Source organism: Vicugna pacos, unplaced genomic scaffold (genome assembly GCF_048564905.1).
Source record: "Vicugna pacos unplaced genomic scaffold, VicPac4 scaffold_125, whole genome shotgun sequence".
Lineage (NCBI taxonomy): Eukaryota > Metazoa > Chordata > Mammalia > Artiodactyla > Camelidae > Vicugna > Vicugna pacos.
This window is the reverse complement of record NW_027328805.1, coordinates 439,756-462,677: the sequence shown is the minus strand read 5'-3', so window position 1 is coordinate 462,677 and position 22,922 is coordinate 439,756. Positions and strand designations below refer to the sequence as shown.

Genomic DNA, 22,922 nt, shown 5'->3' with positions numbered 1-22,922 from the left:
AAGAAAAGAAAAGAAAAGAAAAGAAAAGAAAAGAAAAGAAAAGAATAAAGCTAAGAAAGCAAATTTAGGCTCTTCCATTGAAAACCAGCAACCATCACTGCCAGTATCTGAGCTGGAATGATCCTGACTTCAAAAACCACTGTGCAGTTACTATTCAAATGTGACAGACATATATGTATTTCACTTAGATGATATTACAATAGGATTTTTCTTTTCAAAATTTCCAGTTGCAACAATAGCACAAGAAAGTTTATGTTTCATTTTTTAAAAAAAATCAATTATTTTCCACTTTGTTAATTTTGAATCTATTATTATTTTATAAAGGGAGCTATGCTGCAGATTATAAACCAAATATCTGGCTTCTGCAAACAAGACCTATATGACTTCACTATTTCAGAGCAAGCTTTAATGATGCTTTCAAATTGGGGGCGCTCACTAACAGCTCTTTAAATACTGTCAAAGATGTGCTATTATGTAATGCAAAGGGTCTACCTACACATCAACTCAGAAACCAAAGAAACTACACGAAAGCCTTAGTTTATCATTTTAAAATATTCCTATTATTTTGAATATTAAATTTCTTAAAGATAAGATATTTTTTGAGAAAGACATCAGTTGTATTAAATTTCCTCTCACCAAGAAAGCAATCTTTATCAAGAATTACTACCCCTATGAAAATCCAAAAGACAGGACGTTTCTAGCTAAGTTAACTTACAGATCTCAACACAAGCCTAAATCCTATCTGCTCTCACTTGAACGAGCCCAGCAAAGTCCTGGGCTACTCTGGAACTTAGCTCTTCTGTTCCATATGTTGGCAGAGCTAAGATCATCACACAAGGCAGGGAAGGAGAGAAGAGGTAAGTCCACCTGGCGGCCTCCATCTGTTTACTTCCAGCCACAAGGTGTCGCTAGAGCGACCCCGCTAACAAGCCCTCCACACAAGGAAACCCGGCATCCACTCTGCCCCTGCGGTCCCCAAGCAGTCCCGACGCCCCTCTCCCACTGGTGGCCTCCGAGCCTGTGAATGGTCTTCTAATGACCCTCCCAGTTGGTCACACCCTCCCCTTCTTCCCCGCTACACACACACACACACACACACACACACAGCCAAGGCAGCCTTCCCAAAGCACAAATTTGATTACATCTCCCCCACTTCAAACCCATCAGAGGCTCCCTGGTAGAGTTCTAGCCCCACCCCCGACCCTGCTTGTCCATCCTCACCTCAGTACCAGGTCCCCAGTGACCTCAGGGGCCCCGTGACCTGCTGCTACTTCCCACTAGCCTCCAGGCTCATTTTAACTGTTTGTCAAGGAAGTCTTCCTTCCCTCCAACCTCCGCACTTTGGATTAGGTGCCCTGCTGTGTTAATAAAACATTTTAATCTAAGTCAACTTCTGACACTGCTAAGCTCTCAAGAAGCAAGTACATTTTGCTTACTACTGTGGGTCCACCCCCTCTCCCCTAGACACTCAGAATTGCGTGTTTTGTGAATAAAAGAATGAAGGGGTGGGACTCAAAAGGACAGGCAGAGCTGCTCTCCTAAGGGTCACTTCCTGCTGACACCCTTCACTGCCTCTTCTGTGTCAGTTCTAGTAAAAACCAAGCTCCTCCAAAGCCCTCCACCCCTAGGCCCTCTCCAGTGTCCTTCAAAGCAGGGTCACCCACCACCCTGGACCACACAGGGCAGTCTCCCCGAGTCCCCACCCCACAAGCCTCCAGGCCTCTACCCGGGCTGCTCCTGACACCTGAGTCACCCTCTTGATTCCTTCCCCTGGCTGACTCTTACTCTGTCCCCAGAACTGAATGTAGAGCCAATTTCTTCCAGGAAGTCCTCCCTGATGATGTCCTTTAGCTCTTGGCTGGGCTCCATCTACAGCAGCACTGCTTGGCGACCAACTGGTATTTGTCCACCTGCTCTTATGAGACCATGACCTCTTGGAGGCCACGTGGGAAAAAGGAGTGAGGTGACAAGAGGGGTGGGAAGAGCAAACAGGAAAGTCGCAGCTCAAGTCCCAAATTCAAGGATTCTGTCTCAGATAAAAAGAATAAACTGTTTCATACGTGTGTCATTTGGCTATGATTTTTGTGGCTCATGGAAAACAAGAGCTTGGTGTTCAAGCCTGAAATCCAAGTTACATGCAAAGAAATGTATATATTCATATCCAAAGGAAACCAGAGCTGCTCAACAACACTTTGCAGTTAAAATCCAAAGGAACTTTGATAAAGGCAATCTCCCTCTCTCTCTTTATTTTTATTTATTTATTTTTTTTGGTATCATATAGTTTTAGAAGTATTTGTATAACTAAGTGATGGCTACAGCCTATGATTCTGCACTGGAGTGTTTGGGGCTAAGGAAGCCCAGATTACATGCACTGTGTAAATGCAATCACACCAACACAATGACAGGCGCCCTAGTGGCTGAGCTGAAGTTCCAAAGCAGAGAACCTTATGTTGGAAGACAGCTCTCAGTAGAAAGTAAGAAATGCAATGTTCTGTACTCAATTTCATTAGCTTTATGAGCCATTAACAGATAGTATGTCTTGTCTAATGAAACCCCAAAATATATTGTCATCTTCGATTTTCTCCATCTGACTGTTTTATGCTAAATTTGGATATCAAACCCTCACTCCATACGGAAAGCTCAGGCCTTAGCTGCAGCACAGTTACATCCCGTGGAAGAAAGCCGATCAAGGGAGAACAGGAGAGTTTCCCTTCAGAAGCTGCTAAGTGTGGTTTTGCACCTGTATGTCATTTACAACCACGCCATCGTCAAAGGAGTAAGACCTTACATCTGTGGGGCAAAAAGCACTGCGGTGGTTCTGAACCATGAAAGAACACTGAGCTTTGTGCAACAGTCCTGAGGCACTTAAAGCGTACTTTCTCTGAAAGGCTCCGAAACTGACTCACTTCACCATTTCAGGTACAACCGGAATTAGTAGAGAGAACATGCCCTTGAAGTCTGACAAGGCCCTGCTGGAATCCTGCTACAGCATTTACTAGCTGCTAAATGAACCAATTCCTTAAACCTCTGAGGAGGCTTCCCAATCTTCAAAACGGGGCTGCCACCGCCCACTTGGGAGGCATGGATGTGAATGCAACACGCAAGTAGGGCGGCCGACTGGTACGTGACACGGGGCCTGGCTAGTTTCCCTCCGCTGCCCTTCTCCCCCTTTAAACTTGCACTGTTCCCCCTGGTAAGGGTGAAGCCCCAGGAACAGACTGCCCGATTCTTCTGTATATCCCCGGATACATACCTTACCCTTAGGAGGTCAGAAAAACAACTGCCTCCTCCCCAGTCACTATCAATATTCTTAAGAGTCTGGGTTTTTTTAACTCTATGTTTCAGGGAGACTATTCAAGAATTGTTCAACCACCGTTCTCCAGGTTGGCTCCTCTCCCAACGCCCATCCCTTCTTACCTCAAATCTTCTGTCTGATTGCCTTTTGTTCGTGGGAAAGAGAGTCCGCTAGGGTGCAGACTCCCTAGGCCTCCCTCCCTTCATCACAGGAGAGTGTGACTACATTCTCCCAACTCCCCACTCCGACTCCAGCTTCTGAGGAGTTTCCCCTTCTGGACCCTGCAGCTTCTGGATCGTCCCAAGACGCGCACACGTGGCCAAAACCCTCTCTTCAGATTTCTTCCTGTGTGGCCCTGCCCACCCCCCAGAACCTTAAGGATAAATGCCATTGCTCTGAAAATCACAAACGCCGCTGACTGACACACCAAAGCTGCATGGTCCGGGCTTTCCTCCAAACCAGGCACAGCCCTGCCCCCCCTCAGACACAGTCTGCACCTCTTGAGATGAGCTGATCCACTTGCACGGCTGTGAACACCAGCTAAGAATGACGAATCCCAATGTGTATCTCTAGTCCGGCTCCTTCACCTGAGCCCCAGGCTCATAGACACGAGTGCCTCTTGGAAGTCCTAACTTGGATGACAAATGGCATCTTAAAAATGCCATATGTCAAAAAAAAAGGCCTTATGTCCACCATTTACTCTAGACTTCGATTCCTGGCAGGTACCTCCCAGGCTCCCCATTTTAGTAACAGCCCCAGCACCCACCTAGGTGTTTGAGGTCACATTCAATTTCCACTGTTCCCTCCACCTGGCCCTGCCCTGCAATCAGTCTTGTTATTTCTGTCGCTAAGCCAGTCTCAAGTCTGGTTCTGCAGGGAGCACGATGGAAACCCACAAGCTCACAGCAAGGTGCACTGAGTCACAGTCCTCCGAAGGGAGTTCCCTGGAGGGGGAGGCATCTCCTGCTGCCAGTCACCTCAGAAGGCACTGGATTCTCACAAAGAAGGACCAGAAAAAGGACTCAAGGATCTCCCGTGATCTGAGGTTTGAAGGGCCCGAGGTCTGGGGGAGCTCCTAGTTAGCTGACACTCCTGTCAGTGAGCAGATGAGGATGGTAGGAACCCAGGCAAGTCTGTTCTCGCTCCGACCCCTTTTCTCTCGGGAGCCACGGGAAAGGCCAGTTTCCAGGGCACAGACCGGCCATCACAGATCCCAGCCTGCATTTGCCAACCCAGACAGCCTAGACTCCTACTTGCGACTCTTACTTCTGTTCTGTTTCCCCCCAGAATGTGATGGACTCTTTCAGAAAGTCTGGACTGTCTCAAGCGAGACCAAGTCAGTGAAGGATGAAGTGTCCACATTTGGACCAGAGCATGAAAGGAGAAACAAGGCCTCATGTCCAGCATGACGGTGGTGGCCAAGCCCTTTCCCTGGGTGAGATGAACCAGGGTCGGGGTGAGAATGCAAGGTCCCTTCACGGCTGACAGGGGTGTTGGAGACTCACTACCGCAAAATAACCACACGGCCGTCAGTGGTGGACATCAGCTGCAACAGGCACAGAGTCAGCTATTTACTGCCAAAAAGGGGTAAAAGTAAAGGCCGGTGCAGGGAGGCCTGCACGGCTGCTGAGGCAAACCACAGACCTGGCTCTGAATGCCCACTGGCTGAAGCAGAGAGGAAGCTACGGTCCCCTTTAGCGGTCCCTGTGTCCACCAGATCCAAGTGAACCAGTTACTTAGGACAAGGCAATGTTTTCCTGATACTTAGAAAAACCAGCCTCATAAAGGGAACAAAAGAGTGGCATGGTTTTAGGCCCGCTCCTGCCCCTCTATGAATGCAAAGTAAAGTAAATGGCACTGGGAAGGTGAATGCAAAAAAAAAACCAAAAAACAGAAAACCGGTGACTGCTTCCTCCAACAGCGTCCCCTGCAGCTGCTCACCCCCGAGCCGGCCACTTCCTCACCAGTGACCGCCGGCCAGGAAGCGCCGTCACGCACGTCACACAGCGACAGCCAGGAACCTCGTGCCGAGCACGTTTGTGTAAAAGCCAGAATCAAGCAAGGTGCTGCAGAATTTGACTTTCCAAGTTTAAATACTCCATGAAAAAAATCCCTCAGCAGCCGCCTAAATCAATTCGCATCTCACTTCTTCAAAACAAATAAACAAAATTAGTAAGAGAGCATTTGTTACCAAATATAAGGACGAACTAACAGGTTCCTCAAAGCAAGGACTTTAACATATATCAAACTCCAGTGGGTGATGTGCTAACATAGCAAAAATTCCAAAAAAGTAGAAAATAAGATGACTAGGATAATATACGAATCATGGCAACTGTTAAGTTTTTGCTTTTTATAGCGATGGAGACGGCACAGAGGGCGATCTGGCTATTCCAATGCAGGGTGTGCACAGCCCACATTTTCAGACCCAACAACATGCTCAAGGGGTGGTATAAGGGAAAAAGGAAAATAGAAAAAGGAATAGAGGAACAGCCAAAATTAGAAACACACGAGAACAAAAATGACTTTGACAGCATTTACAAGAAATTACGTCAGTGTGATGAGGACAGGGACGCAGGGACGGTGAGACCCACCCTCACCTCCTGATCCAGGGAAGGCAGGGGCCTGAGGGGAGCGATGCTGCCGGGGGACCCCAACGTGGTCAGCGCCCCAAACCAAAACTTCACCTAGATGCGTGTAGACAGCTTTTGAGCTACAAAATGTGGTCGCATTTCAAGCTGGACAACTTTACTCACTCCCACCAAGAGGAACAGGGGAGAATTAGGTTCTGCTCCTGAACCAAAGCATTGTTTAAAAAATTAATGACTGTGTAATAGTAAAAGCAACAATGGAGTAAAAGTCACTGGCGGAGAACGTGCTTGACCCGATCTCATTGGCCACGTTATCTCACTGACGTTCAGATGCTGGCTGAGCCCTTATGGTACCAGAACAGACAGACCCACCAGGAGGGAGGTTTAATGCGCTGCTGTATTTTGATGCCGGCAGCCATGCCTGGTACACGAGGTTCTGGGTAAACAATGGTGACAGTGTCAACCACTATGGGCTAAGCACACATCCAGCTACTCCGCCAAATCCCAAGGGCAGACTTCAAAAGGCAAAAACAAGCTGGCATTCTCTGTTGGCTCTGCAGAATCAGAGCCAAGCAGTTGCTGAGCAAAAATGTCACCAGTGCCTCCTATGACAAAATAGGAGGCACTGGCGTGGGGCTGGGGCAGGGTTCCAGGCTTCCACTGATCACCCACCAGTCTGTCCAGGGGGTGAAGGAGGTCCCTGCTTTCATTGCACCGATGCACCTACCTTGAATGACGCCTTAGGACTCAACAGGAGGTGACAGGTGAGGTGAACGGAGCCAGCCTTGGTGTAGCACGGTTCTGGCAGCTATGCCCTCAGCAGTGCCCAGTTTCCTAAACCTGACACCTCATCTCCAAGGAGCAGAAGTGTATTGTGGGCATGTAGATCACAGGGCCCTGTGAGGACAAGTACAGATCATGGCCACGACATGCCTCTCCCCTTCCTTAAGCCATAGAGGAATGTCCGGGGAGGAAGTGAAAATTATTCCAGAGCCTGCCAGGCACCACACGCAGGTGGGACACGGATCCCCTGTGTCTGTCATTCACAGGACTGGTGTGGATTTTCTTTTTATCAATTCTCTGGCATCTTCTCCTCCATCTTACCAACAACAAGAAAGTAGAATCTGACCTTAGAATCACAGAGAATCACAGAGCCCCTCCTGCACAGCGGGCCCGGCAGCACGTACCATGTCCTCCGACCGTCACCTGTGGGACCGCCATGAGCACTCTCCAGACTCAAGGCCCGAGGCCGTAGGCCGGGGGGACACAGCTCACCTCACTCTCCCCAGTAAAGGGGGACCACCTCTCGGCAAAGACGTCTCACCCTCTTCTGCCCGAGGGACAGCTTGAAAGATACACAGGGAAACATAGTAGAGGGTGAGGGGTTAGGCAGCCCAGAAGTGATCGTCTGCACTTCCAAGGCAGAGTGGGGCCTTTGACCTAATCACAGGGACAAAGTGAGGACGAATTTTTCCCTGCTGTGTCCCATACACCGTGACACGCCTTTCCCTGCGTAAGGAGCTAATTCGGAAGCCCCTGGCAGTGTTTCTGATGTCCTAACTTGGCATGGTGGCTGTCAGGCAGGGGAGAGGGCCTGAGCCGTGCTGGTGCTGGGCCTGGGAGGCAGGAGACATCGGCTCCACCCTGAGCTCAACCAGCACCTCATTCTGCGTCTCGGGATTCAGAGTCTCATTTATAAGCAAAGGGATGAAACTGTCCCAGGACAGGCTGTCCAACAGGAATGAAATGAGAGTCATGTAAATAACGTTTCCCAGTTGCCACGTTTAAAATGTAACAAAAAAAAAACCAAGTAACTGATTTTAAGAACAGACCTTACTTATTCTACTGTATGTAAAATACTATCATTTTGACGTGTAATCAATATAGAAAGTAACAAGATAGTTTATATTCTTTTTACTAGACAAGTTTCAGCGTCTGATGTGCATTTGACTTACAGCACATCTCAGCTCAGACCGGCCTCCTCCCCAGCACTACTAACATCAGTAGCTGTGGCTACTCTATTGGACAGCAACTCCAGGGGTCCCCCCAAGTGTCCTGGCTGAAAAGGGGGAGTAAGTGTCCACACTAACCCTAAAAGGATCTCTCTGAAACAAAGGCGGATTTAGTTTTAAACGTCTGAAAACCGGCGGGCTACACCTCCTTCCCGCCTTGGCTACAAGAAAGCCCTCCTCCTTGATGATCCCATTCTGGATGTAAGGAAGCAATCTGTCACACAGCCAGGGTGGCCCGGCCTTCAGGTTGACTTGCCTGCTGTCTGTGTCCAGTCCCACGAAGTCCTCCTTCTCAAATAGGATGTAGAGGAGGGGGGTCTTCTCCCCAGAATTTTCGGGGTCCCCATCCAGCCACTTGGACTTGGGCAAGATGAAGAGTGACTCAGTGAAGTCTTCGATCCTCTTCTCCACCACCCGCAGTCCTCGTAGATTGAAGGCCACGTCGGTGTGCGGCTGCTCGGCCACCTCCCCATACAGCATAAAGACAAAGAGCTGAGAGTCGTAGAGCGTGGTGCCATACAGCTCCTCTGTGCGTGGAGCTTCTAGAAGGTCTTGGCCAAGAGGCAGTCAGTAATGGTGACAAGGCCCATGACATTGCGGTGGGTCTGGAAGTCACTCCATCCATTCTCGGGCGCATAGAGATACCTATAGTAGATAAAGAGTGCCCACTGGGAGCCGCAAGGTCTGATCTGGCTCACCAAGGAGATTCCATTATAGATGCAAAAGAAATTCTCTAAGATGATCCCCACAGGTTGGACCACAATCGGGAGAGTCTGGTGGTCCTCAGCGCACTGCACGTAGTCAGGGGTGTTCATGTTGCAGGCCCTGCCGAGAAGGGAGGGTAAATCGATGTACATACTGTGCTGTGGGCTGCGGGCCTCACTGGGATGCGGCGACCTGGTGTGCACCAGCCAGAAGGCAAGGGAAGTCCAAGCAAATCGGGGATAATTTTGTCCTCAGCATCTGCACATGGCTACTGAAGCTCAGATCACATTACCCAGCTTTTGGTCTAGGCTTCCATCCCCTGCAGAAAAGGATCATTTCTTGTTTTCTGTTTCCAAGCACCTAGGCAGGCCCTGATGCAAAGTCGGTGCTCAAAACTGCTGAATAAATGAATGAATAAAGGAACTGCTTCCCCACCCCTCAGCAGGATATAATGCAAAGAACCATAGTAGGATCAAAATATCTGGATTTCAACGCCAATTTATTTGAACTCCTAAGGTGCAGAATAATGGGTAAGAAAACTTGCTTTGGGGAGGAGGGTACAGTTCAGTGGTAGAGCACGTGCTTAGCATGTTCAAGGACCTAGGCTCAATCCTCAGTACCTCATTTTAGAAAAATGAAACAAATAAATAAACTTAATTAACCCCCTCAAAAAATATTTTCTCCATTTAAAATTCAAAAAAAACCACCTTGCAATTGACACAACATTGTAAACATGACTATACTTCAATTAAAAAAAAAACTTCTTGCCTTACAAGAATATATCTGGATTATGGAAGTTTGCAAATGTAAAATGCCTAGGGTACCACCTGCATAAGAAGAAGGAACTGTACAAATGTACTATCCCTCATTTATGAGCTATTTTTCCCTTGGGGAGATTATAACCTCTCAGAGATATTTTTCTCATATTAAAAAAAAAAGAAAAAGAAAACATTACCTGATTCTCCATACTGCTGAAGAATCAGATAACCCTATGAAAGCATCTGACCCACAGAGTTTATTCAATAAATGTTTGTTGAATGAATGAATAAACAAGCAAAGTGAATGCTGCTCCCTGCCACAGACCATCATAATGGTACTTCCTGGAAATCCCAAGCCCACGTTCCACCCAAATCTTCACTAACCACGTGGGTGACCTGGGCAGACCTGTGTGCTTCTCTCAACACCAGTTTATTCATAAATAGAAATGAGGGCAATAACACAAACCTAAAAGGGTTAGTGAGTCACGAATGAATAGTACCCCAACTTTGCAAGATGGAACTATTAAAGAAAATTGGGCAAAGAGTCCATAGGCCCTCTCCATATTATCTCTTACAACTACATGGGAATCTACATTACATCTAAAAATAAAAAGTCTATTATTTTAAAGAGGCTATTGAGTTTAAATCAGCTCACCGTCTCAAATAAGGAACACACAGTACAAATAAGAGAATGCGCAGCCCATGAGATGCACTCAGTAAATATTCCCACTGAACCCACTGGTCCCTCCAAATTCAGAGCATGAGGATGTGTCCTCGTGGCCAGAGGCCACTGCACCTGAAGCTAAAAAAGCTAATGGTCCCCACTTTCAAAAGCCCCTGCCACCAACCTAGGTCTAATTTTGTATTTGTAATTTTTTTTCTTTTTATAAAATAGAAATCCCCAATTGCATAGCCTTCAGGTCACCAAAACCTGACCACAGAGATCATGATGGCAACCCTCCTTGGTGAAACAATAAAATGAAAAGCCATTTCCACAAGACCTGTGTGTAAATCTACTAGGGAACTTCATCCTGGACTGAGAGGAAGAGGACTGGGGAGGAGGGGGCAATCTGAGGCACACAGACCCATGGGCCACCTGTCCCACGATGGACATTACACTCAACCCTCACCCTCCAGGAACTTCAAAATACACACAGACAGAGTGATGTGGACAATATATGTGTATTTTTAAAGAAATTCCGACTCTCTAGCAGGTCTTGTATCTACCGAGACACAAATGGCTTATGTGTATAATGTTTCACAAAAGCCTTAAAACATTACCACCCCAACTTGACACATTAAGAAACTAGGGATAGAGGTTTATCACATTGTGCAAGATTAGAGAGATGCCACATCAGACACTGTATTTAAACCCAAGCCTTTGCTCCAGTGCTCACACAAGAAAGTGTGACATACTGCCCCTTTCCTGCCCTCTCCCTGCAATAAATCTCTGAAGAGTCTTTTCTGTGCCACGTGGAATCACAATCACGTCAATTTACCACAAAGAGCTATGTGACTCCTTGGAGGACGTGTCAAAATCTAAAGGGTTGTGATGGGAGGAGAGATTTGAATTTTCTGTTTCTCAAAGGAAACATGGCTTTAAAAGAAACTGAAAAGCACTTATCTAGTCTAAGCCCTCATTGTGCAGAGAAGGAAATGGAGGCTCAGAAGAGATGAGGAAAGGGACTTATTAACAAATATTGCCTCAGTGCAACACCAAGCCAGCCCTGGGCCCTTCTGGGGGAGTACCTGGAAGGCCCAGGAGAATGATTGTTAGAAAAAGGAAAGAGAAGAAGCATACAAGGCCCTGTCTCTACACCACCATACCATGAAGTTCCACCAAATTATCCAGTATTGGGTGCAGCCAAAATTTAGGTGGGCTAAAGAGGTTATAGAAACCTGGAAGTCTCAACCATAGTGGAAATTCCAACATTTACTGTTTTTTTCCAAGTTCAAGCATCAGTTCAGTGGGCGCTCCATACGAGGGACTACACGAGGCCTGGAGTTCTCCCAAATACAGATCTCTATTATCACGTGTGCAAACCACACACAGGCCCACCAGAAGAAAAACGCCCACACATAAGATGGAACTACTGAAACAGAAAAGAGCCAACCAGCATATATTGCTAGCAAAAACGGTGCTGCTAGAAATAGACTCATGGACATAGAAAGCAAACTGTTGTTAGCAGGCAGGAAAGGGAGGATTAACAGATACACATTAATAAATATAAACTAAATGACAAGGACCTACTATATAGCACAGGGTACTATTTTCAATTTCTTGTAATGAGTTGTACTAAAAACAATCTGAAAAACATTTATATACATATGCATAAGCTTATAACTGAATCTCTGCTGTACATCTGAAGCTAACATGGTAAATTTACAACACTTCAATAAAAAATAATTTTATATAATAAGTAAAAATAAAAGCAACGCCATAAAAAAAAAAAGTAAAAGAACACGGTAATCCCCTTAGCTGTAGGTGGTGGAGAACTCTGCAAGCACCAAGTCCACTCGAATACTCCAGCACTGGCGGTCACTCATTCTAACCATCAGAGAATCACTTGGCTTCTACGAGGTTACTTTTCTCTTCAGTGAAAGGCTACAGTTGCATCTAATGATGTATTGAATCTCATCATTCACAAACCCAAGATTTCCCATAGGCCTGGCTCTGGACAGATGAAAAGATAGGGTCCCAGATATATTCATGTGTAGAAGAAGTTTATGCCATAAAGACATTAATTCTTCCTGCTTTGATAGACAGATTCATTGCAATTCTGATTAGAATTCCTCCCAGATATTTCATGGAATGTAACAAGTTAATTTATGGTCAGGAACAGCCAAGAAACTTCTTTAGAACCACCACTGGGAAGGGGTGGATAGGTCATGCATTTCAACTGGTCTTTCTGATGTGATGAAAACGTTCTGGAATAATAATGGTTGCACAAATGTGAATATGCTAAAAGCTGCTGAATTGTAACATTCAAGTGGGTGGACTTCATGGTGTGTGAACAATATCACAATAAAGCTGTTATATGAAAAAATCCTTCTTGCCAATTATTTTTCCCTCTATACTACTAGTCTGTCCCACAATTTAATTAAAACAAACAAACAAAAAAAACCAAAACAAACCAGATTTTGCCAGGAGCTCTTTAGGAGTGCAATGTCCCTGGGTCTCCAACGCCTCAGGTTGTGCTGTTCCTGTTAACACACAATAGCTGGGCTGGACTAGTTAGGGACTATAAGTATCTTTTTAAGATCGACGGTCTCACGTTTCACCCTGGGAGAGTGAATGATGGAGGATGAGACAGCCTCATGCCTTCAGCTCATTTTTAACTGAACCAAGCCCTGCTTTCACCACTGTAATCCCTCTCAGTATAAAAACATGTGACATCAACAAGCACCGCCATCATAACACCTGAAAGTGTTCAAGGTACTTACCTGGGGCAGAAATCCTGATCAAGGAGACAGAAGCTCCCTCAGCACTGCCGCTCCCTTTTCCCGACTCCACCAGGAGAAGCTGGGAGTTACAGCCGCGGGCTCTCAGCCTGGGGAGCAGCGCCCACGCCGCTAATCTGGACCTCAGGGATCGGGAAAGGGAGAGGAAGGCAGCCCCGGGGTCGCGGGGCAGGGAGAGCGGGGTGCGGGACGCGGGCTGCAGCCCCGCTCGGAGGCCAGCCCCAGCCCCAGCCCAAGCCGCCCGCCCCGTCCGGGTGTGCAGACCCCGCCCGCCCGGGACACAGCCCGCCCAGTGGTGGGGACGGGTCGGCGGCCTAGGAGAGGAAGCCCGGGAGGGGAGGACTCGCGGGCGGGAGAGGGGAAGCGGACGCCAGCCGCGGACTGAGGGGAGCCCGGCTGGGCCAAGAGGCGCAGGGGCACACCTGGCCCTGGACAGCTGTGGCCGGGGCGCCGGGGCAGGTGGCGCGGGCAGAGGGGTCTGGCCCGAGCAATCCAGCTGAACACACGCTGACTGGCGCCCTGGGGGGCTGTGACACGCCGACCGCCCTCCCGCAGCCGCCTCACCCCTTTCCCGATATCCCCTCACCTTGCACTTCCACAGCCAGAGGCCCCGGCCCCAGGCAGTAGCCAAAGGCCTACAGGGCGACAGAGCTGAGAAGCCATTGGGGCCGATCCCCGGCTCGGAGCTGGAGCTTCCAACCCGCGGTCCAGCTGGCAGCAACTGCGCATGCGCAGGAGGGCCAGCGATCCGCTCTGGGTCCTGAGAGAGAAGGGGAACCGAGGGAGGGAGAATAGGGGAGGAGGAGGGGAGGCGGGGAAAAGTGGAGGGAGACACATGGACAGGAGGAGCAGAGGGAAGGCAGTTATCTGGAATTGGGAGGGGAGTAACAGAGATGGGGAGAAAGCGTTTTACCTCTTGTGGCACCCCGAAGGAGGCAGCAGTCCTGCCTATACACCCTTCTCTTACCCGTCATTGCCCACAGCTCATATTTTACGTCCCTGGCCCAGCCCTCCAGCTAAGGTCTCTGCAGAAACCCTACGGGTATCATACCCGTTGCCCCCACAAGGAGCTAGGTTTACTGTTGCTCAGGGAACCAAGCACCCGCAGGTGTTGTTTCTCAGAACTACCTTGGGAAGAGTACATATTCCCCTTTTACACGCTGGGAAACAGGCAGGCACGATCTCTGCCTTAGCTCCACTGTCCCAAATGTTGGGCTGGCAGGGAGCGGGAGGTAAAATGTCAGAGCCCCAGAAGGAGCAGACTGCCTGAGTGTTGGTGTAGAGTCCCCATCCCTCCTGGGTAAACCACACCCCAACCTCGGGGAATAATCAAGGGCTCACCGTAGGCCCCTGTGTGTGGGAGAGCTGCCCTCAGTCCCAGTGTCCAACTTGCTAGGTAGGTAGAAGTGTTATTGAGTCCAAATTCATTCTCCTCAGTGCAGGACAGGCCAGTAAGTTGGGAGACCAAGTGTTGGGGCATGGAATAGCAAGTTTCTGTAGACCTAGATGGCAAACTAATGTCCTGGAAAACCATCTCCCCAAGTCACAATTCAGGCTGCTTTCCTATGTGCTTGGTTTTTGCAAACTTCTTGGTGTAGGAATTCCTTCTTGTTAGAATCCTTTGTTCTTGCAGCTATCTCCCTGGGTCAGATCCCTGTAAACCTCCAACAAAACAAACGTTATTTTCTATTCTGCAACGTGTTATCTTTATATGATTGGAAAAGTGTTAAATACCCTTAAAGGTCAGAGCCTTCAGAATAGGCTCGCCTGTATATTTTAGGCTCTAGGCAACATTGTTTTACAAGCAAGAAGAAGCCTAGGAGACAGAGCACAGGGTTAAAGTCAAAGGAACAGATCTAATATGGAGTCAGATTTCTTCTTTTCTATTACTGTGGCAGAAGCCACTTGAGGATTTAAATCCCTTAAAGTTAAAAATAAGTAAAACTTTAAAGGAATTTACATACATTGGTGGGAACTTGCATAGCATATCTGGAAAAGCACACAAAGGATTGTAAACATTGGCATCTCCAGGGAGGCGTGTAAGAACAGAGGATGAGGGAAAACTTCTTTCACTTGAGTATTTTTTGCTCTGTTTGAATTTTTTTAACCATATGCATATATTTCTTTTTCAGTTAAAATAAATGTGTAATGGAGCAAAGGAGTAACTAGTTCAGCAAATACAGCAGCCATAGACTCACTGAGTCATCATTTTCGATTTAAGCCAGGAAGCATTGATTGTCTCTCTCCTATGTGCCCAGTGCTGTTTTAAAACATTTTTATATATTTTTTTTATAAAATAATAACATGCTATCCCTCACCCCTGCTCAGGGCTGGTGGGAAACCAACTGAGTTTTTACTGAGTTGTTTTCCAAGGAGTAGAGATGAGTTATAAACAGAACACAACTTCAGGGCAAAACAGGCGGACTGGTTTTCCAGCAGGCCAGATAGCGATGACGGGTTTTCAATAGAGGCGCACAGAGGCTGAGAGAGAAAGCCTCCAGGACCCTACAGAAAGCTGCCCACAGTGCCTTCTCCATGGCACTACTGAAATAGGAAAGAACAAATCTGACTCCATATTAGATCTGTTCCTTTGACTTTAAACCTGTGCCCTGTTTCCTAGGCTTAGTCTTGCTGTTTCTGCACCTTTTGTGAAACAATGTTGCCTAGATCCTGAAATATACAGGAGACCCTATTCTCAAGGCTCTGACTTTGAAGGATATTATCACTTTTCCATTCGTATAAAGATAACAAGATACAGAATAGAAAATAACATTTGCTTGTTGGAGGTTTACACGGATCTGACCCAGGTGAAGAGCTGCAAGAACAAAGGATTCTAAAAACAAAGAATTCATACCCAAGTTTGCAACAACCAAGCATTCCCGCTTCCCCTTTTTAATATAAGAAGAGCCTGAATTCTGACTTGGGATGATGGTTCTCCAGGACATTGGTCTACCATCTTCTCCACTGGCTTTACAAATTAAAGCCGCTATTTCTTGCCCCAAATCCTTGTCTCCTGATGTGTTGGCCTATAATGCACGAGTAGAACAAGCGTGGACTCGGAAACACAAACATACATTGAAAGTACGCATTTGGTATATTAAATGACCTGCTTCCACTCGTATTCCTGAGGTTTTCTTCTCTTGACCACTCCTACTTTATTTATGAAAAACCTGTCATGTGGACACATTTCCTTCTCTAGCCACTACCCTTCCATGTAAAAACTGATGCCAAGAAGGCAATGGAAGTTGCTAGAAGGTATTACCTGGCCAAAAAAGAGCAGAAGTGGGTTCTGGCTGATGTTCAGGAGCAGGCCGGGGCACCTGACAAGATGTCATAAGTACGGATAGACAGCTGGGCACCAAAGGAGAAGCTTCTAAACTTCCATGAGGGACTTGGATAGGAAGGAACAGTCCCAGACTATAGCTCTGATCCCACCACGAGCTTCCTGGGCAAGGCTGGGCAAGTCATTTAAATTCTCTAGACCCGTGCTGTCCAACACGGGAGCCACCAGCCACATGCAGGATTATGATGTTATTCTGTAGCCAGACAGAATTATAAAAAACACTTTATTGCAAAGGGTCAGCAGGTATAATATTTAAAAACATTATTGGTTATCTTGCCCTAACAAGTTATTTTTGTATGTCTAGCTTTCTGTGGGTTGTAATGCCTGGGACTAATGTTTCCCTTACAGTGAGGTATTTTGAAATTATAAGTTACTGGACACAGTACACTCATATCACAGTTGAAAAAAACTGATTAAATAAGCAAGGTGATCTGACTTAGTAGTTATGAGCAGGGGCTCTGGGGCCAGCCTGCATAAGTATTAATTCTCACTCTCCCTCCAGGGAGTTCTGTGTGAATCTTGGACAAATTATTGTTGCTGTTGTTGTTGTTGTTGTCGTTGTCATTGTTATTGTTTGTGCCTCTTTTCCTTACCTTTTAAATAGCGAGGAAAATGTAGACTCTATCCCCTACAGTGTTGGCAGGATTAAATGAGTAAACGTCTGTGCTGCCCACTTCCCTGGGTTTCAGCATTCTCCAGGCAATCAGTGCAAAACACAGTGGCATTCTCCACTGTCTTCGTCAGTCTGGGATTCTGTAACAAATTACCGTGTGTCGGGTGGCTTAAACAACCAGCATATTCCTTATGGTTTGGAGGCTGAGGCTTTCAAGGTCAATGTATCTGGGAGAGGATTGCCAGCTTGAAGATGGCTGTCTTCCCACTATCTTCATGGCCCAGAGAGGAGAGAGAAGCAAGCACTTTGGGGCCCTGTATAAGAACACTAATACCATTCATGAGGGCTCTACTCTCATGACCTCATTTTATCCTACTAATCACCTCCCAAAGGCCCCGCATCCCTATATCATCACCCTGGGAGATGAGGTTTCGACATATGGATTTTGAGGGGATGCATTCAGTCCACACATCGGCTAACTCTCCCAAACATGCAGTCATCAAACCTGTAGCTAATTTCAAAATAATGTTTATATCTCTCTGCCCATTTCCATTCCTACATCTACTAACACTGAAGCCCTGCTACATTTTATTTCTTATTTTCCTTGTGAGGTTTAATTGATTCCTCTAACTCCAAGGATTCGCTCACTCCAGTCTGCTTGACAGCCCTGCCAGGTAGGTCTTCCTTAAAACACCTTCCCACTTCACCTGGTTGTTTTTTAGGTGTAAATGTCAGAATTCTCTCCACACCCCATCCTAGACCTTTAATCCCTTACACTACCACTCACTATGTTATTTTCCTATTACCACTGTAACAAATTCCCATAAGCTTAATAGCTTAAACCAGCACAGACTTATTAGCTTATGGCTGTGGATGTCAGAGATCCAACATAGTTCTCATTGGGATAAATTCAAGATACCAGCAGGGTTCCTTCCTTCTAGAGGGTCTAGAAGAGAATGTTTCCTTTTTTTTTCCAGTTTACAGAGGTCACCCACCTTCCTCAGCTTGTGCCCCTCAACTTCCTCCATTTTCATGGTCAGCAGCCTTTCTGAACATTGCTCCATCGCTACACCTCCCTCTGATTTTAAACTCAGCTGGGAAATATCCTCCAATTTAAGGACCCCTGTGATTACATTCAGCCCACCTGGACAATCCAGACTACTCACCCTATTGTCTCATCTCAGGATCCCCTTGTCCCATCCCACTCAGGCAGTGTGTATGTGGCTGTGACATTCACCTTGTGTAACATTTCCTCATGAGCAATTTATGGTTCAAGGCACTTATAAGTGACTTTTTGTTTTTCTTCCTTATCCTTTCTACATTCAGTTTGTCTGGTGAGATTATATGAATCCATTTTATTTGTGCCCCTGCACTAATCTATAATAATGTATCATGGGTTTAAAGGCTAACTAATAGACAATTTAGGAGACAGAAATCCTCTAAGATTTTTAATCCTAAAATATCTGTCATCCCTTTTGCCATGTACAGTAACATGTCACAGGTGGCTACCCTGTGGCCGGGGAGGGACATGATTCTGCCATCACACTCCCCTCATTCTCACCAATGTGCTGATCAACTAACCAAGGATCTATGCTCTCCAATTCACTCACTTCCTCCTCCTTTCCATTGACTATCCTGTTCCCACCGCTTCCTTCATTCACCACATCAGGATTTCATGACCACATTCTCCCCTAAATGAAATGGGTATCTTGCATCTAATGTCTGACAGCTGTACTTATTGTATATGCACACACTGACCTACACATAATCCCGTCCATCTCTTTATTTTCCTAGAATCTTCCAGAAGAATCAGTTCCATGATGATGATGATGATACTGACAGTGATGACAGGGGCCTCTCAAGGATTCTGATAAAGAGGGAATCGATAAAGGGAGGGAATCATTGCAAAATTGCCCCAGAAACAGGCTTAAAGGTAAATAACTCTTATAGTGTTTAATGAAATTGACTAATATTTAACTATTTTTAAGACTTTATATCACTGAATTTAAAATTTTAACGGGAATTTTCATTCACCACTAACCAAGATTCAACTCTGGGACCAAAATCTAAGGATTTCTGTCTTCTAAAAAATTGTCCACTAGCCTTTTAAACACGTGATCCTTTTAAAAAGTTTAGTGCTGGGCTGAAAATAAGCAGGATTCATATAATCTCACGAGACACAGTGAATGTGGAAAGACTAAGAAATAAAAACAAAAAGCCATTCATAACGTCTTGAACTTTATGTTGCTCACAGGAGAAAATGTTTGCCAATGTGTGTGTCACATCAACATGACGACTGAGTGGGATGGGGAAGCTGATCTTCCTCATCAGTCATTTATGCTGATTTGTTAGATGCCAAAACAGTTTCCTCATTGAAATTGCTTCTAACAAGTATGGAAGAATTTAGGTTCTACCAAAAGCAGGCTAAATATTTTCCCCTGCTTTCAGGTCTCTGGACTGAATGTCCCCACAAGAAGGACATGGTTATGTTTCATAGGGAAGTCTTCCTGAGAAGCAACAGGCTTTTCTAGGGCAGAACTGCAGGGCCCCCCATGGAGGGCTGGAGGAGGTCTAGAGGGGACACTGGAAAAACAGCAGGAGTGAATTCAGATACTGCTGCTCAGGTCGCCAAAGACAGCATTGCTATCTCTAAGGATATGACATTCTCCCAAATTTTCCATGAGTGAAGGAGCCTGTGAACACTAAGCAGGTTGTTAAGACACAGCAGCACATAATTTGCGTGACAACACAATTAGAGTATGATTTGATATTTGGAAAATAACTAGCCCATTGTTCTTTGAAACTGCAGCAGTAGCAATAGAAATAAAAAAGACTGAGCCGTCTTGGAGACAACAATCAATAAACAATTCTAAATCTGCAGAATTCCTTGACAATATTCAAGCAATGAGCTAGATGTGTGCTGCAGATACCTCTTACTGCAGGGCTCACTCCTGCAAAGCATAGAACTAGTTTCTCAGCACACAGAGGGAACCAAGTCAAGATTCCTAATCTTTTGAGATTTACTAAATGGCTGGAAAGGTCAGACAAGTACATACAGGCAAATATGATTAAATGGAATCAAATAATATCAAATGTGATTTGAGCACAGACGAAAGAGAAATTCCTTTCACCTGGGATCTAGAGAGACTTCTTCAGAAAATGTGGCTTTGGAGACGGCCAAAGACATGGGTGGAATTTTGGCAGAACAGGATGTAAGGAATTTAAAAACTTATTCTATAATTCATATAAAAATTCAAAGGATCCCAAAAATCCAAAACAACTTTGAACAAGAAAAACAAAGTTGGAAGACTTGCACTATCTGATTTTCAAACTTTTTTTGTAAAGCTACAGTAATCAGAAATTAGGGTGTTGGTGTAAAACAGGAAAATAGAATAATGGAACACAATAGAATGTTCAGAACTAAACCAAGACTTATACAGACAATTGATTCTCAAAAAGGATGCTGTGGAGAAAGGATCTTTTCAGCATGTAGTGCTGGAACAATTAGATCGTGATACGCAAAAAAAAAAAAATGAACTTTGATCCACACCTCACAAAATATACAAAATTTACCTCAAAATGGATCATAGATCTTAATAGGAAATCTAAAACTATAAAACAGCTAGGAGAACAAGCATAGGCTTAAGGTTTATGGCCTTGGGTTTGGCAAATTTTTCTTTGCTATGACACCAAAAGTATCATCTATTTTAAAAAGAAACTGATAGAGTGAACTTTATGAACATGAAGACTCTTCAATGCTCTTCTAAACACTGCTAAGCAAATGAAAAGACAAGCCATAGACAGAAGCTATTTGCAGATCATATATCTGATAAAGGTCTCTCTTTGTATCTGATCCAGAATAAAGAGGTCTCAAAATTCAATAATAATTCAAACACCTGAATGAATGAGGCCAGAAAACACACTTCAGTAAAGATATCCAGATGGATAATAATCATATGAAAAGATGCTGATTAAAGGTGTCATTAGTCATTAGAGAAATGCTTTTAAAAACCACAGTGAGATACTAGTTCACATACACACTAGAATGAATACAGTTAGAAAGACTGACCTTACAAGGTGCTGGCAAGGAAGTAGAGCAACCAGAACTGATACACACCACGAGGAATTTACAATAGTACAACCATTTTGGAAAAGTCTTTAACAGATTCTTTTAAAAAGGTAAACACCTGTGTACCATATAATCCAGACATTCCTCATCTGGTGCTTTAGAAAGGAAAAGCATATGTCCATACAAAGACTTGTAACCAAACATTCACTGCTATTTTATTTATAATAGCACAAGTTGTAAATAACCCATGCATCCATCAAGAAGTAAATGCAGAAAGGAATGATGGTCTATACAAACACTGCTCACAATAAACTCTTCAGTAAAAACTCAGCACTAAACAATACTCTACTATAAGACAAACAAGCTATTAATACAGCAACACAGATGATTCTCAAAATAATTACACTGAATGAAAGAAGTCAGACAACATAGAGTAGATACTGCATGAATCCATTCATATAAGGATCTTGAAAATGCAAACCACTATGTTGTGATAGAAAGCAGATCAATGGTTCCCAGGGGAAGAGACGGGGAGGGAGGGAGGGACAACAAAAGTCAGGAGAGAAGCTTTGTGGGTGATGGGTATGTTCACTGTCTTGAGTGTGGTCATGGTTCCTTGGGGTATACTTACGTCAAAACGTATTAAGCTGTACACTTTAAACGTGTGAAAATTATTTTGCCAAGTATACCTCAAAGCTGTTTTAAGAAAAAAGGCACTTTAGTCCTGATCCACCTCAGCGCCTGATTGGAGTGACATGATCAGTCCCTCACACTGTCTGCCTAACGGGAAGGTAGAAAAGCTCTCACGGAAGATAACATGGATTTTTCATTTGCAATGTCTGCCATGTAATAAAGAATTTCTAGACATGCAACATGTCCAGACTATATGACAGATAACATGAGAATAAGGAGCATTAGACAAAGGATGCAAACCCCAGGTGATGTAGGCATCAGAGTTACCAATAAAGGCTATAAAATACTTTTAATATATTCAAGAAAATAAGGAAATGATGGGACAATAGATAACAGTTTAGAGACTTTCACCAGAGAAATATACTGGAATGTATTTTTAGGAAAAGTCAAACTGATACTCTAGAACTGAAGCTTTCAGCTCTGGAAACAGGTAAACAGAGCTAATTAGGATCCCTTTTAAGTAAAACTTTCAGTAATTCTGGGTAAAATATAACAACAAATTAACACAGAGCTAACTATGGAGAGAGAAGTTCCCTGATGACAATACAAAGAGGACACTTAAAGCCCAGAGTGGTCATCTTGTGAGCTGATGCCACCGCACCCTGGAGGGAAGGGGTTTTCATCTGCACATAAATAGGGATACAATGTCCATGTAGGAAAAAGGGTCCATACCAGATGTAGAAGACTCTTCCTCTATATCTATATAGTCAGAGACAGAGATGTAAAGTGGCAGCAGAGGTCACAGTGACACAGGGCCCTGGGCCAAGGAGTGTGAGCACCTCTGCAAGCTGGGAAAGGTAGGATGACGAATCCCTCCCAAGAGCCTCGGTGTGGAACTTAGCCTTGGCCACTCCTTGGTTTTAGCCCACTGACATTGACTTTGCACTACTGCACCCTAGAACAGTGAGAAGATGAATGTGTATTGCTTTAAGCCACTGAGTCTGTGGTCCTTTGTTACAACAGCAATAGGAAAGGAACTCAGGAACCAATATGAACTTGAACCACAGGCTGCCTTCTGTGCTGGCAGGGAGTCCTTTGTCTCTGATCCTGGGGGAGTGTCCTGTCCTCTGGCAGCATCCACAAACTACCTCATGCTAACTTGGCAGTTTGCAGAGGGTTAAATCTTATCCCTGCACAGTTCTTGATATTTAGTTAATAAAAATGATGGTGTCATCATGGGTATTTTTCCATCTTTTAAATACCCTTCAGTCTTCTAATAAAGCTACTTCTAATTAAGAGACCGTGTAAATAGTTTTCAATCTTCATAATAAATAACTGTGGTTTTATCTGGTTACTTAAATTATGAATAATAATGTTCACATTTGTAAAAGTTATTAAAATCAACATTGTTTAATGAAAATATCATTTCTTTTCGCATGAACAT

The 22,922-nt window shown here is 45.0% G+C and overlaps 1 protein-coding gene across 1 annotated transcript in view; it reads right to left on the bottom strand.

The window, feature by feature from the left end:
- Positions 1–13,623, bottom strand: part of LOC140695035 (uncharacterized) — a 128,307-nt gene extending 114,684 nt beyond the window's left edge. The window contains exons 1-2 of the mRNA XM_072957990.1: positions 13,407–13,623; positions 12,803–12,942 (exon numbers count right to left, since the gene is read on the bottom strand). The gene's annotated coding sequence lies outside the window, so the exon portion shown is untranslated. The remainder of the gene's footprint in view (positions 1–12,802; positions 12,943–13,406) is intronic.
- Between the last annotated feature and the right edge of the window lie 9,299 nt (positions 13,624–22,922).